This window comes from Paramisgurnus dabryanus, chromosome 18 (genome assembly GCF_030506205.2).
Source record: "Paramisgurnus dabryanus chromosome 18, PD_genome_1.1, whole genome shotgun sequence".
NCBI classification, from domain to species: Eukaryota; Metazoa; Chordata; class Actinopteri; order Cypriniformes; family Cobitidae; genus Paramisgurnus; species Paramisgurnus dabryanus.
The window spans coordinates 13,553,993-13,568,998 of record NC_133354.1 but is presented as its reverse complement, the minus strand read 5'-3'; the positions used below and the strand labels follow the sequence as shown (position 1 = coordinate 13,568,998).

General features: G+C 36.2%; 1 long non-coding RNA gene across 1 annotated transcript in view; it reads left to right on the top strand.

Annotated features, from left to right (window-relative positions):
* Nucleotides 1-2,755: 2,755 nt before the first annotated feature.
* The window catches only part of LOC135776214 (uncharacterized), a 28,281-nt gene continuing 16,030 nt past the window's right edge, over nucleotides 2,756-15,006 (top strand). Inside the window, exons 1-3 of the long non-coding RNA XR_010544089.2 lie at nucleotides 2,756-3,041; nucleotides 7,106-7,296; nucleotides 12,936-13,074. This is a non-coding gene — a long non-coding RNA (uncharacterized lncRNA). The remainder of the gene's footprint in view (nucleotides 3,042-7,105; nucleotides 7,297-12,935; nucleotides 13,075-15,006) is intronic.

Genomic DNA, 15,006 nt, shown 5'->3' with positions numbered 1-15,006 from the left:
TAGTTAGGTTTGGTTAAAAATGGCATATCAACTTTCATAATGCTGTTGTTATTCTGTTTTTAACAGTCTTGTTTTACCGAATGTGATGCTGATAAATGTTTGCTGGGAATTCGTATTGCGTTAGTCATTTCATATCTGTATTTGTCACAATTTGGAATGGAGGTTTCCTGTACACATTGATATAAACCCACTTCTCTTTCACTTTCTGTCAAAAACAGAGAGAAAATAAAAAATACATTTAAACTCTTCGGTCACATTAGAGCCAGAGATTGCACAACACACCTTTTGGTCCACAAACTTCATGAACTTCCAAACTGTGTCACTCATCCAACATTTCACAGACCCAGTGATATGGCGTATTAATGAGTGTTTATCCTTATGATGGATAGCATTGGTGTATCACACAGGAAAAGCTGTAGTGAGATCATTGTTTTCTTGATGTGTGAGCAGTTATGTTGTTACTGAGAGTAAATGCAGACCAACTGCACTGGTAATGTTAACATTATCTCACTGAGGTGTAGTTATGATTGCTGTCACTACTTGTCTCACCTTAGTGATTGATTGATTTGATTAGCTGATAATGTTTAGAAACCATCACACAGTATATTGGAGATATACAATGTCCCCGTTATATTCTTTACTGTATCTTACAGTGCATTCATTTATTTCCATTCATGAATTTGGCAGACACTTTATCCAAAGCAGCTTACAGTGCATTCAAAATACATTTGATCAGTAAGTGTGATCTCTGGGGTTGAGCCCGACCTTTGTGCTGCTGATGTAATGCTCTTCCAACTGAGCTATAAGTACACTGTATTTTAACATGCTGGATAAAATAAGAAATGTAATGTATATGGAAAATCATTGTATATTCGTGTTCCTTTTCATAATTCTTATCACAATTAAGTAAACGTGAAGGCAATTTTTTTTTAAATAAATAAAAATATTTAACGTTTTTGCAAATTTTCTTAATTTAAATCAAATTTACACATTATACATTTTTGAACAAGCAATACAGACAGAAATAAGGAAAAAATTTAGAAAACAGATTCAATACTATTGCAAAGATGTATATTAGCATTTCTAACTATAAATAATTCTGTTCTAATCACAGACTTTTAAATAAAATGTATTTTTTGGGAACACTGTTTCAACATCATTATGTATTACATTAGCAAGACGAGAAGTTGTGGTTAATAGGGCTGGGTATCGATTCAGATGTTCCAGATCGATTCAATTTCATATCACAGGCTATCAAATCGATTCGATTTCAATTCTCGATTCAGGTTCTCAAAAGAACAGTGAACAGCAGTTTACAAGGGGTAATTAATACAAAGAAATTAACACTATCGTCGTCGTTTTGCTTGCGAAATCTAAAATGCTTCCATACCTCTGACTTTTTATGTGTGGCTAGTGATGGTCGTTTTCGAAGCACTGCTTCATGAGGCTTCGAAACATTTACGAATCTTTTGTTTCGAATCAGTGGTTCGGAGCTTGTTTCAAACTGGCCAAAGTCACGTGATTTTAGCAAACGAGGCTTCGTTACGTCATAACTGTTTCGAAACGTTTCGAAAATCCGATGGTTCACCACTAGGGGGAGTTGATCACATGACCAGTGTCTAATAAGTTTAGGTGAACTCGGGTCAGTTTTATAATGAAAGTTCATAAAACATTTATCCTTCTGACTAATAACACTGCCATGTTGTCTACTTTTTGTTTATAGACAGATTTAATGACAAAAATGTGCATAATTAAAAGGGTAGTTAGTTTTATTCATTTGTTTGCCCTAAATAAAACTAAAAACACATAAAACACTTTTAACTATGTCTTAAATAAGTTAAATAATTTTTTAAACATATTTTAATAAAAATCTTGCTATTATTTTGTAAAAAAAAGTGTAAAATGTGTGGACAGATCTGCTTTTACACTGTTTTGACCAGCAGGGGTCGCCAGCGTGTGTGGGTTTCGAACTGCTTCGAAAAACTGAATCAATTTTCGAAGCAATTGGTTCAATTGATTCGAAGCTTCGAAAAGCTTAGTTTCTCCCATCACTATGTGTGGCATCAGCGTCGAAGAAGCACCTGAAACCGCCATTTTAAGCACTAAATGAATGAATAAATGACAGGCTCGCCTCTCGCGCCTTGGTAACATCGCGCAAGGCAAGAAAGAGGGTGACATCTAGTGAAGAAGACTAGTAATTAGATTAACGTTAATCTTATGTTCAATGTTTGCGTAAATAAATAAATAAATAAATAAATAAATAAATAAATAAATATATATATATATATATATATATATATATATATATATATATATATATATATATATCTGCACTTTGAGAATCGATTTTGAATCGACCACCTTTAAAAAAAACTGATTAATCGAAAAATCGATTTCTTTGCCCAGCTCTATTATGGTGCTTTTTTTTTTACTTTTCTTGCAAAAATGACAATTGTTTTATATGATCCTTATGCCTCAGTTGGGATAAGCTGCATTGAAACTGCAATTTTAAACTGCATTGAAACTATAAACTGTTGAGGTCCAATAAAGTCTATTAAATTAAGAAAAAATCATGGGATGCTTTTCTTAAAAAACTGTATTTCTTCTCGACTGAACAAAGAAAGATATAAACATTTTGGATGACATGAGTTAGTAAATTATCATAATTTAATAGAAAAGAAAGTGGAGTATTCCTTTAACGGTTCCAGGAAGTGACATCATTGTGTGGAGGATAAACAACACGGTACAGGTACAACCAACAGGGGCACGTTCAAGTTAAAAACGGTGCGCAAAGTTTTGCTACAGTTTCCGAGTTGAACGACATGTTTTCTGGAAACGGTGTGTAACGATGTGCAACAGGGTTTGAGATACGTTTTCTCTTGTTTGCTGGGTGTGTCAGAACTGCAGTTCAATCAGCAGAAATGTAAATAAACCACCGGGTAAAGAGACAGCACAATGGGTTCAAGTTGGAATGTTGTCTTTCATTCTGGATGATAAGGGCAGTGACTGTAACATCGAGCATATTTTACAGTATTAAACAGGTATTACTAACGTTTTTATCAGACTGCAGAAACATTTAAAAAATAACACAAAGCATGGCCTCTCAGCTACCTAGTTGCAACTCTTGCGTCATCACAACAGTGTTTAATGCATCACCTTTTCTGTTTAATAAACGTTGTGCAACGTTTTGTCGGGGCTGAACGCAGTCCAGATGTGAAAACATTATTTAATAGCTTGTTGTCACTTTTATTTGACACTAAAGCGCTTTTTAATTACGTGCGAAGTCATTCCCACTTTCACGCAAATTCCCGCTTTTAATTTAAACTGACAAATCGTGCGGCGTGAGTCGCTCGTGGCAATAATGACAACATGGACGGAAAAAGGCGAGGAAAAATGTTAAAGGGTAAATGCATTTTAAGTAACCACTGATTGATATGAATTCATATTGATGCTTTCAAAGTTGAACTTTTTATGGTTTTGGATAGCAGTGAAAAATTGTAATTATTTTTACAGTTTTTATATATTTTATAATTTTAGTATTTTATAGTACAAATGTAATCTATCATATAACAGGTTTAATCTAAGTTACCACATCTTGTTGCTTTTCTGCTTTTTGATAAAAAATCATTTGTGTATAAATTAATTAATTCTCATGTCTCTGTTTTAGTTATATTGCCACCATAATGGATCTGGTAAGGTTTAACAGCAGGTTCTGATATACCATACATCAATATATTTAGTTTACATCAGACAAATCGTAAGAGTTTATTGCATTTTAGTGGAATTTCCGTCTAATTTTCTTTCTTTTGGAAACTATTTCAAACGGATTGAATGAAAAGATCATGAATAACGTTCAGTAAACTTAACACATGGATCGCTTTAGGCCGGGCCCATTTTAAAATGCAGAAGTTTGTTTTAGGGGGCATGTTATAGTTTAAATGTTAGTTTACGCAGTGGTGTTTATTTAGTGAAGTTTGAGTGCACTGCCAATTCTACTACACCAAAACAAATGGCAATTTAAAATGTGAACAAAAAGGCCAAAACATAGAAGAAAATAGACAGAACACAGGAAGCACATAAAATAACTGAAGTCTGAAAAGTGACATCACAGGAACATTAATACTGTTTTTTTATTGACATCCACTTTCCAGTAAATGCTCCAAAGACTTGGGAAAATGGGAAGCACTGTCACAGTTTTGAAGGATGACAACGCTAACTTTTTCATGAAATTGTAAATTGTAATCTTAGCTGTTTGCCTACAGTAGGTTCACACCCTGACATGAATGTTTTTTTATATATTTTGCACACCCACAAGCATGTGTTGTTGCTCAAAAGGTTTTATTGAATTGTTCTAGAGTCTTAGTGAAGTCAGGTATGATCTTTCAGTCAAATCAAATTAGTCTCAAACTTTATTTTTTTTATCTTCATGCATCCGGGCACTGGCCTTGACCCCCTTGGTGAGGAATTATTTAAATTAGCTTTCTGGTTCTTCACTCTGATTTGTTGAAATGCGTTCTAAGTCGTGATAAAATGCCCCGGTAAACCCACGGTTCAGACCGCATTACATAAGTATCACGATTTATGAAAATAAACACCACAGTCTTTAATCACATTTTTAATTTGTCTACAATTGCACAATTAAAGGCGATATCCAGATAAATTTCAATAAATATTTTCAATAAAGAGAAAACGTTCCCTGAGGAGTTCCTAACTCAAATTCATTTTTCCGCTATCCACTGGGTGGCAATCTTACCCAACTTAAACACTGATGCATTCACTCAACAAAAAACAGTGTTTTGATTAGGCTCTGAATCTTATCTCTTACAAAAGTTCTTCACAAAAATTGAATTATCTCCGATAAGTGATAAAAGAACAAATGAAGGTAGGATGAAACTTTTTTTTGTTGTTGTTGTTGTTTATAAGCGGATGGTCTGTTCTTTTATTTGATATTTAATGTTTATTTAAAGAAGATAATTTTTCTGTAAGGCATTAAACTAAAACTGGGTGGCATCTTAAACTGATTATTTTATCATCATTTCAACAGTTGCACAATATAAATGTTAATGTATCAATTAGATAAATGTTGATTTATAAAAATAAACACCACAGTCTTAAATCATATTTTTATTTTGTCTTTGCTGCGTCTGTGTTGGTTGGGATCTACACTCTGTATCACCCACACTTGATTCTAAGGAACTACTTTGTTTGTTTGGTGAAAGAGTAATATTTGTCCTAATATAGTTAGTTACAACTTATTTGTGTTTTATTTTATGAAATCCTGCTATGCATATGAAGTAACCGTTTTATAAAAGCAATAAGCCCCGCAAAGCAGTAGGGTTACAGTGCATTTTATAACAGCTAAGGGTTTTTTTTCTAACAACGCCTCTTAGCTGTTATAAAATGCACTGGTAACCCACTGCTTCTTGGGGCTTATTGCTTTATTAATGATGTAACTAAATAGTGAAGAAGCACGTTGTTGTTCATTGGATTTCTTGAAGTGTTTTCTGCTGAAGACAGTTTCTCCCTTTGGAGTGGACTTTATGAGCTTTGCAGATCTTTCTTTTGCTGAAACAGCAACATAACTCACACTAACTAAAGTTAAATACAAAATACAGGTCCAAGCGTAGTTTCATCTCGATGCAATATGCAGATGTGATGTAATTATTCGATTAACTTATAATCCGCATGACCCAATATAATTTGCTATTTGTAAACAGCAGATAAAATCACATAAAATGTCAATTTTAATAGGCTTGAACATTTTGTTCTCTTTTAGCTTTTTTTTATGGGCTCTTCACACATTTCTTTGTCACAAAACTTTCTGTACTTTCCCACTTCTGTGATGTATGTTGGTTAGAAAAGTCTATAAAACAATATGAAATAGTTTTCATTACGATATTGGCAAACAACCAGCTTAAGACAGGTGACGTCATTTGGTCATTGCTTTATTTTCTTTGTGAATGATGCTTTAAATTCAGATTAATTCCTTTTTAAATGCAGTCTAACGATTTGTGGCAGTGTTTGTTTTTATTGTTCTGTCAAAAGATAAAGATCTAGCACTTTCCGGGTAAAATTTGATATTGGTTTGATGCAGCTGTGATTCATTTAACAGCAGTGCACGTAAGTGAGTCAAACAATTGCTCAACGTATTGTCAGAAATGGCAGCGAACGAGATTCCAGTAATGCGGAAAGAAAAGGAGAACCCCTTTTTTGGCCCTTTTGTTTTACATGAAATCTCAGAGGACTGGAGAGCCGGTGCTCCTTTACCGAACCTTAATGGTTAGACGAGAAACCAGCTGTCAGTTCCTACTTTTTGTCACATGTGTCAGTAAGCGTGTACCCGTGTTCTGGTCCATGGTCAAGGTACAATAAGTGAACCACAAACACGCAGCTGCCGACCAGATGACTGGGGCCACCTGCTCTCTTCATCATTTACACGTCTGACAAATGTACAAACAACAGCAAATTAAAGGAGTCTAGAAGCCTTGACTCTCTGTACGTCTGTTCTCTGTACAGCTTTAGTAATTTGGCAATGCTTAATGTCTGTGTGCTGCTGTGCACATTGCGGTTGTATACGTTTTGCTGGAGGGTTCAAAGAGGGACGCAGGGAATTTTGCATTGTGCTGCATCACTTCATTTTGATGCGTGTAGAAAGCTGCTGATGCATATCTTCAAACCCCGATTTATTTTCAAAGACTGTTATTGTTATTATTATAAAACTATTAGTTATTAATGACAGCTGCTGCTGATCCCATCAAGCCTGTAGATCAGATTTGTATCTGCCGTGCCAATATTTTAACTTGTCCCACCACAAATATGAAAAGCAAATGTTTACATTTGCTAGACATAACAATATATGTACTGTACATCGCCAATGGACTAAAACTGGTCTAGTATAACTGGCCTGGAACGGTCTCCGTACACTGGCCAGATATATTTTGTGTTTTATGTTTAAAAGAAAGTAAATGTCTTTTAAATAGTTTGCAATACTAAATCTACAGTATATATTTAGAACATTATAGCAGAGTAAGTAGAGAACAAATCGTTTTAAACCCACATTCATATTGTTTTATTTAAATTTAATTCCATTTTTTTCTTTTTCTAGGCGGCATTGAGAGAGCAGGTTATGACCCTGTTCCAGGTGGGAGGCAGTGGCCAATTTTAGAGGACCAAAGCAAACCAAAGGATAAATTCAGGCTACGGATTTGGCTAATTTCTCCCCGCCTTATTGGAGACAGAAATCAAAACAAATTTGGGTTATAATGTGAGCCTCTGGTTCCTTTTCTTCTGGTCCAGGTAATTATGAATGTGCCATGGTGCTCTCATTACTAAGCAACCAGTTCCAATCTCCCCCCTGTTTTGAACATTCCTGCCAAATTGTACCTCCCACATGAGCAGGCAATCAGCCGCCCAGGGCCAACCTCTCATGTTTGTAATAATATTCTAATAACCAGTTACTAGCTCTTTGGAGAGTGCCCCACTCCTACAAGTCACCATAATTAGGATTCCTAATGAGAGGAAAGCTGGACCACCACGCCATACCCCCCTTTCCTTGCCACCACTCATTGGCCAAAATTTCACCCACAGCATCTCTTTAGCTGGACCTCTGGTTGGAGTGTCTGGCTACTCAGACTGTGGTCAAGTCTCCTCCTTTGCCCTTTTCTTGGCTGATTTGAGCTGCTGTACTCCCCAACATAGTCAGTCAGATGCCACTGAGCTGCTGTACTCCCCAACATAGTCAGTCAGATGCCACTGAGGTATAACACATATCGTGAGAATATATTGTGATGTTTAATATTTAAGGCCTAATCCATTTTAATTGCTCCAGTGTCCATATATTGGAATTGGTCTTGAGATCTTCATTGTTCCTACGTATACTTGATAAACACAGATCTGTTCATTGCACATGTGCTTTGATTCTATTGCCAACTTTCTGTTTTCAGGAAAATTTTGACTATTGCATGTCATCTCTTAGATCAATTTTGCTACTTGTTCTTGGAGAGAAATTTTCGTTTTTTCCATCTGTGTTACTGGCCTTCACTGTGGAAATGTTGATGGAGTGCTAAATTGTTCTTCTCTGTTGGTTATTATAATAATTTATGATGAAAGGGGTATTTTCAGCCACGTGGAGGGCCACTTTCCTAAAAAAAAGATTATTAAAAGATTTTTTTTTAGCAGAATACATACACAATTTTACAACCAAATATTTTGCAATCAGAATCATAATTGTATATTTAATGAAGTAGTCATAATGTCTATTTATTGCATTTTTTATTATAGTTGATTGTATTCATAACAAGAGTCTAATTGACTTCCCCTGAAGAAATTTAAGAAAAACTTGCTTGCTGTAATTACACCATCAAGGGAAAAAACAGACTGATCTTATTGAAAGTCGTGTTATAGTCACAAAAAATGTTATTAATTTATTTGTGTCCATGGCACGGAATTCAGCTTTTTTCGTGCCTTGAGCACAAATGTACGGAGCCCCTAAGGGGACATGGAGCAAAAATTAAATAAAGTTTAGTTTTGCGTGCTCACATGAAGATATTGCGTGCTCGCTGAAACTATCACGTGAAACTATCACGTGCACACGCGAAACTTTCGCTTTCACATGCACACGCGATAATTTCACGTGCGCACACGATAGTTTCTAGTGCACGCGCAAAAGTTTCACGTGAGCACGCAAAACTAAAATTTAACTAAAATTCTGCATATGAAGGTTCACGTGAGCACATGAAACTAAACTTTCGTTTTTTTTACTCCAATGTCACATTAGTGGCTAGGTACAAATGTTTATTTCGTTTCAGTCGCACAAATTTCTAGAAATAGTTTTTCGTGTCCGTGGCACGACTTTCTTTTCTTGTCATTTTATGTATTGTTTTCTCATTGTTTCCCCCTTTTTTTTCTTTGCTTGCAGTTGGGGTTAGAATCACTTTCTGTTACATTTTTAGACATCCTAACCCAAACCCCAACTCCAGGCAATAATAGTTTTAAAAGCGAAAGAAAAACATGTAGAAACCAATACATAAAAAGTACATCCCAAACCCCAAATCTAACCCCAAGTGACAATAGGAAAAAAAATTAGAAAACAATACATTAAATCATACGAAAAAGAAAGTTTGAAAAACGGACATGAAAAACTATTTTTATACATTTGTGCCATGGACACAAATAAATTAATAAAAAATTTTGTGATATTAACACGACTTTCCGTGAGACCATGTTGGGCAAAAACCCCATTTTTTCTCTATTGAAAGAAATTAGCCGTGTATCTTGCTGAAATAAAGTCTTTGCAAACAACATAATAGTCAACACTAATATTAAGGGATATTATATTATAGAAGATGTCATTATTTGGCAGTATGTATGTAATACATTTATATTTTATGCTTTGTTTTGCCATTGTCACATATCAGGATAGTTGTCAATGAGGCATTTAAATATTGTATCCTGCATGTAGATTAAGGCAGATGGAGTGCAGAATTTTGTTTTATTACAATAATTAGCATCGCAATTTCTATAGGTGTCTATAGAAATGAATGCAGTGTGTACTTCTGTAGTACACACTTCATTAAGTACAGTAACAAAGTACATTACATAATCAAAATTATGTGGACATCCCCTTCCTATTAGCAGGTTAGCAACACCCATTACTCTCAGATGCATGTTATCAAACAAACCATGAAATCTAGTTTTCAGTAAAATAGGCTGTAGCCTTTCTGTTCTGGCATGACTTTGCCCCACTGCAGAAAAAAATGGTTCATTAAGTCTGGTGTGGAAAAACTGCACAAAGCCCAGACCTGAACCCATTTAAACACCTTTGGGATGAACTGGAATGCCGACTGTGAGCCAGACACCATCACTCTACATCATTGCCTGGCCTTACTGATGCTCCAGTGTCTGAATAAAAGCAAAACCTCGCAGTCATGTTCCAACTTCAAGTGGAAAGCTTTCCTAAAAGTGCGTAAAGATGCCCAATACTCTAATAATGCATATGGATTATTCAAGCGTAGGGAGGCGTGCACTTAAATATGCATACAAACGTACTGTACATATGCTTTTGACAATGTAGTGTAGCTTGTGCATGTATCAGTGGCCAACAGAGATACAGTTAGCAGACCGCAGACCACAGCTAGCAGAAGATGTTTGTCATTGGCAATACACATCACTGAATAAAGCGTAATTTTCCATGACCCTTCTCACCTCACATTTCCCCTCCAGCATTGGTAATTGGTCATTCTATTCTGAGGGAGAAAAGGCTAAACTCTCTAACATGTGTCTTGAATTGATAGTTTTGCTCTGTTTCCTTTTCGAGAACAAGTCGCCCTGTGGCAGTGTAGGTGGCCGGGGTTAAGTACAGAACCAGTGGTGGGGGTTTCTAACAAAACCCCCCGTTTGCTACATCTCAATATGAGGCCCAGGATAACCAGAAGGGTGAGGTCAATCGCAAGATATTTCAAGAAAGTCTACAATAAAAAAAAAAGGAGATGCTTACATGATAGAGGATCTGTTTTTCTCTGCAGTTCTGGCAGATGTTAAGACTGCAGTGATTGTAAACCCACAATGGGGTTAAGGACCATACGCACATGCTGCTGTGCTCATGGACGTGTTAGGTGGCCGAGATGAGAGCAAGACGATCATGGGCGTGTCGAACTTTATTCGAGACGCATTGTGTGCTTGTTAATACATAATACTGTGTATTTATTTTGTGCCTTTGATCTTTGTATGTAAACCGACAGGTGACTCACACTATTTGGCACTGTAATGTTACAAACAGCCCATCCCTTAGGGCGAGTAGTAAATTCTCACCTGCCATATTAACAGTGTGTGGGTTATTTCAGAGAACTGTTACGAAGAGAAGGCACAAGAAAACATTAGGGGTTAGTTTATGGAGAAATTATTATAATATCATTATTTACTCATCCATCATTCGAACCCTGAAGGCTTTCAATGTTCTTCAGAACCCAAACGTAGATTTAAAAAAAGGTTGGGGTTTTTTGGTGTCGTACGTTTTATTAATGCCGTACATTATATTTGACCCTGGGACACAAAACCAGTCTCAGTGGTCAATTTAATTTGGGAATTATACATCATCTAAATGAATGAGCTTTCCATTAATGAAAAGTTTTTTAAGATAATAAAATTTTTGGCCAAGATACAACTATTTAAAAATCTGGAATCTTAATATCAAAATACGGAGAAAATCACCTTTAAAGTGCATCTATTTCATTGCTAAAAACAATGTTATTTTGTGTATTTGGTATAGTACAATGTGTTTGAGCGGTTAGTTAAAATATTTTCTACATACTGTACATTTTTGTAGCTCCAGATTTCAATCTCTTCCTGAAATGCACGGATTTGAAAAGCCCTGTGTCCCTGATTGGCCAGCTAATCTGTACGTTGTGGCCTGAATACCTCTGACGTCAGCCGGAAATGTGACGCTTTTTACCATGTTTGAGAGATTCGGTGACAATGCAAACAGGAGGAGTTAACTTACAGGCTGTAAGTCCGAAGCGGGAGGAATTATGATAATGTTGGTCTTTACTACATAACCAATTTAATGTTGGGGCGTACATCTCGACCTTTAATGTCACAGTTGGTGTTATGTTGAGATTGGCCTTTTTTCCAGCGCTCTTTTGCATAGAACGAAGGTTTACATAAGAAAAAGGAAACAATCGTATTTGAGGCTCACGATATGTCAATACCATGTACAGAGCTCTTATTATTCATCTATGCCTAGCTAAATATAGTTTAAATGAAACTCTTATCACCAAGCTAAACTGATTTTTGTTTTGTATGCGAATAAAGGTAAAAGTATTTGGTCATCCAAAATTTTGTCATTATTTTTTACTTTAATTTTTCAAAACGCAAACACATTTTTTAGGGAAACAAATGTGAAATTTAAAATGATTGATCCATTAGACTGTTTTTCATATCTTCTAAAAAAAATCATATGAACACAATGTTCTGTATGTTCTTATTCATGTAGTCATATGGACTACATTAATGATATTGTGATGGAGCTTTATTATATGCGAAAAGGTCAGGGTATTGTTGAAATATTGTTCAACATTTATTTCTATTTTGTTTCATAAGATAAAGAATTTCACATGGTTTGAAATGACATGAGGGTGAGTAAACACTGCAATAGTTTTTGTTATTGTGAGAGACAAATCTTAAAGCATTACTTTTACCAGCAGTTGCTGACTTTATTAATATTCCAGACATTGAATACAAATGCGCATCTGTCAATAATAGTGTTGTTTATACCCGACGACTAAAGCACCTGGAACTGGAGGAAAAATATGCGTGTAAATCACTCATCATGTGAGGTGTGTTACACCGTAGCATTAACCTGTACCACATCCTAAATCTATCTGCCCTGCACGCTCACGGGAGTGATAGAGCTTACATAACCAAATAGATGACATAGATGGAAAAAAGGAAACCAAATAAAGATATTAAATTTTATTTTTGCCACAGCTTGTGAGATACAGTGGTGCTCTTATAGGGGCCACAGTATGTCAATTAATGATGAGGTACATTATACTGATCCTGAACCTGCTCCGAGCACAGATGACCAGCTTACACCAGCCCTGCTCTCTTTATAATGCGAAGCAGCTGCGTCTCCTTGCGTGATATACCGAGCCACCAATTAATGGGGGGAGGACATGTTGACCTACAAAACAGAACAGCACAACAAACCCTGTAACTACAAACAGGTTTGCTTTGCTTCTAGAAAAGTTACTTTCCGTGGATAGGGATGAGATTAAAAGGAAGAAAAAGTGATGTGAAGAGCAATGACCTTTTCCCAGTCGCAATGCACCCACTTCCATGTGCACATAATCCATTTACTTCCTAAAGAGGTGTTTTTGTTTTCTTGCAATTCGACTTTGTGGTAAGTTAACACCCCCTCTCGCTTACTTAAATTTCAGCTAAGCAAAGATGTCAGAAACGTATGCAAGAAAGACATCCAGTTGGTGACACTGCAGACTTGTGAGGCTGCTGATGTGAGGACCACAGCCAGCACCTGAATGGACAGTTTGATCTGGAACGCATACTCGACCTCTTCAGGTATTTCTGGAGGAACATATCAAATCTTTTTTTAGGATGAGAGCATAACAAAAATGGCATAACATTTTACATGCTTGTGAAACATCAAAAACAATTGTGTCTGGTGTGTGTGCTTTCCTTCAGTATTGTAACTTAGGAATTTAGTTTTATGTTTCTATGTACATTGTAAAATTCATAAAATGTCACATTTTAACCATAGATGAAATTGGCTTGTAAATGACATTTTCACTTAAAAGTACGAGTTATTAACAAGCCCTCCTGAAAAAACACTTAACCTCACCTGGGTTATTATGGCTCAGCCAGTTCGTAGTTCAACTCAATGTCGACTTCCTCTTATCCTGCCAGTTTCTTGTTAAACTCTTCCAGCCATGTGAATATTTGTGGCATTGTGGGTTTTCCTAAGGAATGGATGTAGACCATGAGCACCACTGTGCTGGCATTTATGATCTGCTGTTAAAGGCATGTCCTGCATCTTTATCCAGCATTTATTTCCTCAAAAAATCAGCATTTGGGGGCTTATAAAACATTTTATACAGACGCTGGTTCAATTGGTTGTTATTCTTGTGATAAGAACAGACTGCCACTACAACTAATAGCAGGACATCTGCATGAGTTTTAAAGAGATTTGCATTATTTTTTACTGCCTTTATGTTTGAAATTTGGTGAGTGGGGAAACATGTTTTCCTTGTATATTGTAATAGAAACATTTGACTTTGCCTGCGAGGCTGATAGTCTGTTTTCTATATGAACAGTATATGCTTTTAGATGAGATTACTTGTGCAGTAATTGTATGAAATTAGATTAAACTGCGCTATTGAACTTGCCTCCTGACTAGGATAGTTCTTATTTCTTTCACTGGTGCACTAACCCTTGGTAGTAAATGGGGGTTGACAGCAAACTCATTGTGCAATAACCCTTACCCCCACATAGGTTACAGCCAGGGTAGATGGGAAGAGCAATGAAAACTAACCCTGTTACCACACGTCAGTCTTTAAAACATATGCTGCCTGTATGGATGCACATGATTTCTGGGTCCTGGGTACAGATGTCATTCAGAGACGTTTATACCAGTGGCGGCCGATGACTTATTTTTTTGAGCGAAAAATTATAAAGTTCATCACAACATGTACAGTATGTAGCCCGTCATGTGTGTGGTTCGTATTTTCAAAATATGTGTTCTGCGCGTCGAATTAACCTATGTGCATCACGTGTTTTGTTAAAATAAGTGCCTATGCAGACGCGTCCAAAGGGTTTATGATAAAAGAGACACTCGCGTTTGCCAGATACTTGCATAATCTCATGCATAATCAGAGTTTACTGTTAAGGGAGTGTCTTGCGTGTATATTGTGAACGTGAGCGTCTCTTTTATCATAAACATTCTTGACACGTGTGCAACAGGCACTTATTTTGACAAAACATGTGATGCACATTGTTCACATGACGCAACAAACACATATTTTGAAAACAAGAGCAACACACATGACACTCCGAACACTTATTTTGAAATTGCGCCCCTCAGATGAGCAGTCACGAGCCGCCACTGGTTTATAAATATTTATTTTACATAATTGTTAGTGCAAGATGTTTTTAAATTGAGCCAGCTCAAACATGCATTTTAGTCTGGGACTAGGGTAAGACCTGTCCAGGAAACTGTCTCTTTAAAATACAAGTTTGGTATTTTAGACTTAAAAACCCTGTTTTCAGATTGTTTATGGTGAAATAGAATGGTTTTGACTGAAATTTCGACATTTGCGGCTGCCCTGAGAATTTTCGCGTGTTTGTGTTTCGGCTCAGACCTCTACAATGGGTTTAATGGTGTACTGGAACAATCCTTCCTAAAATGCATTAAACTTTCGTTTACAAAGACGTGAAACTCACCGAGTGGTCAGGGGTGTTCACTGGTATGCTCACACAAAAATCGCTGCAAAAGAT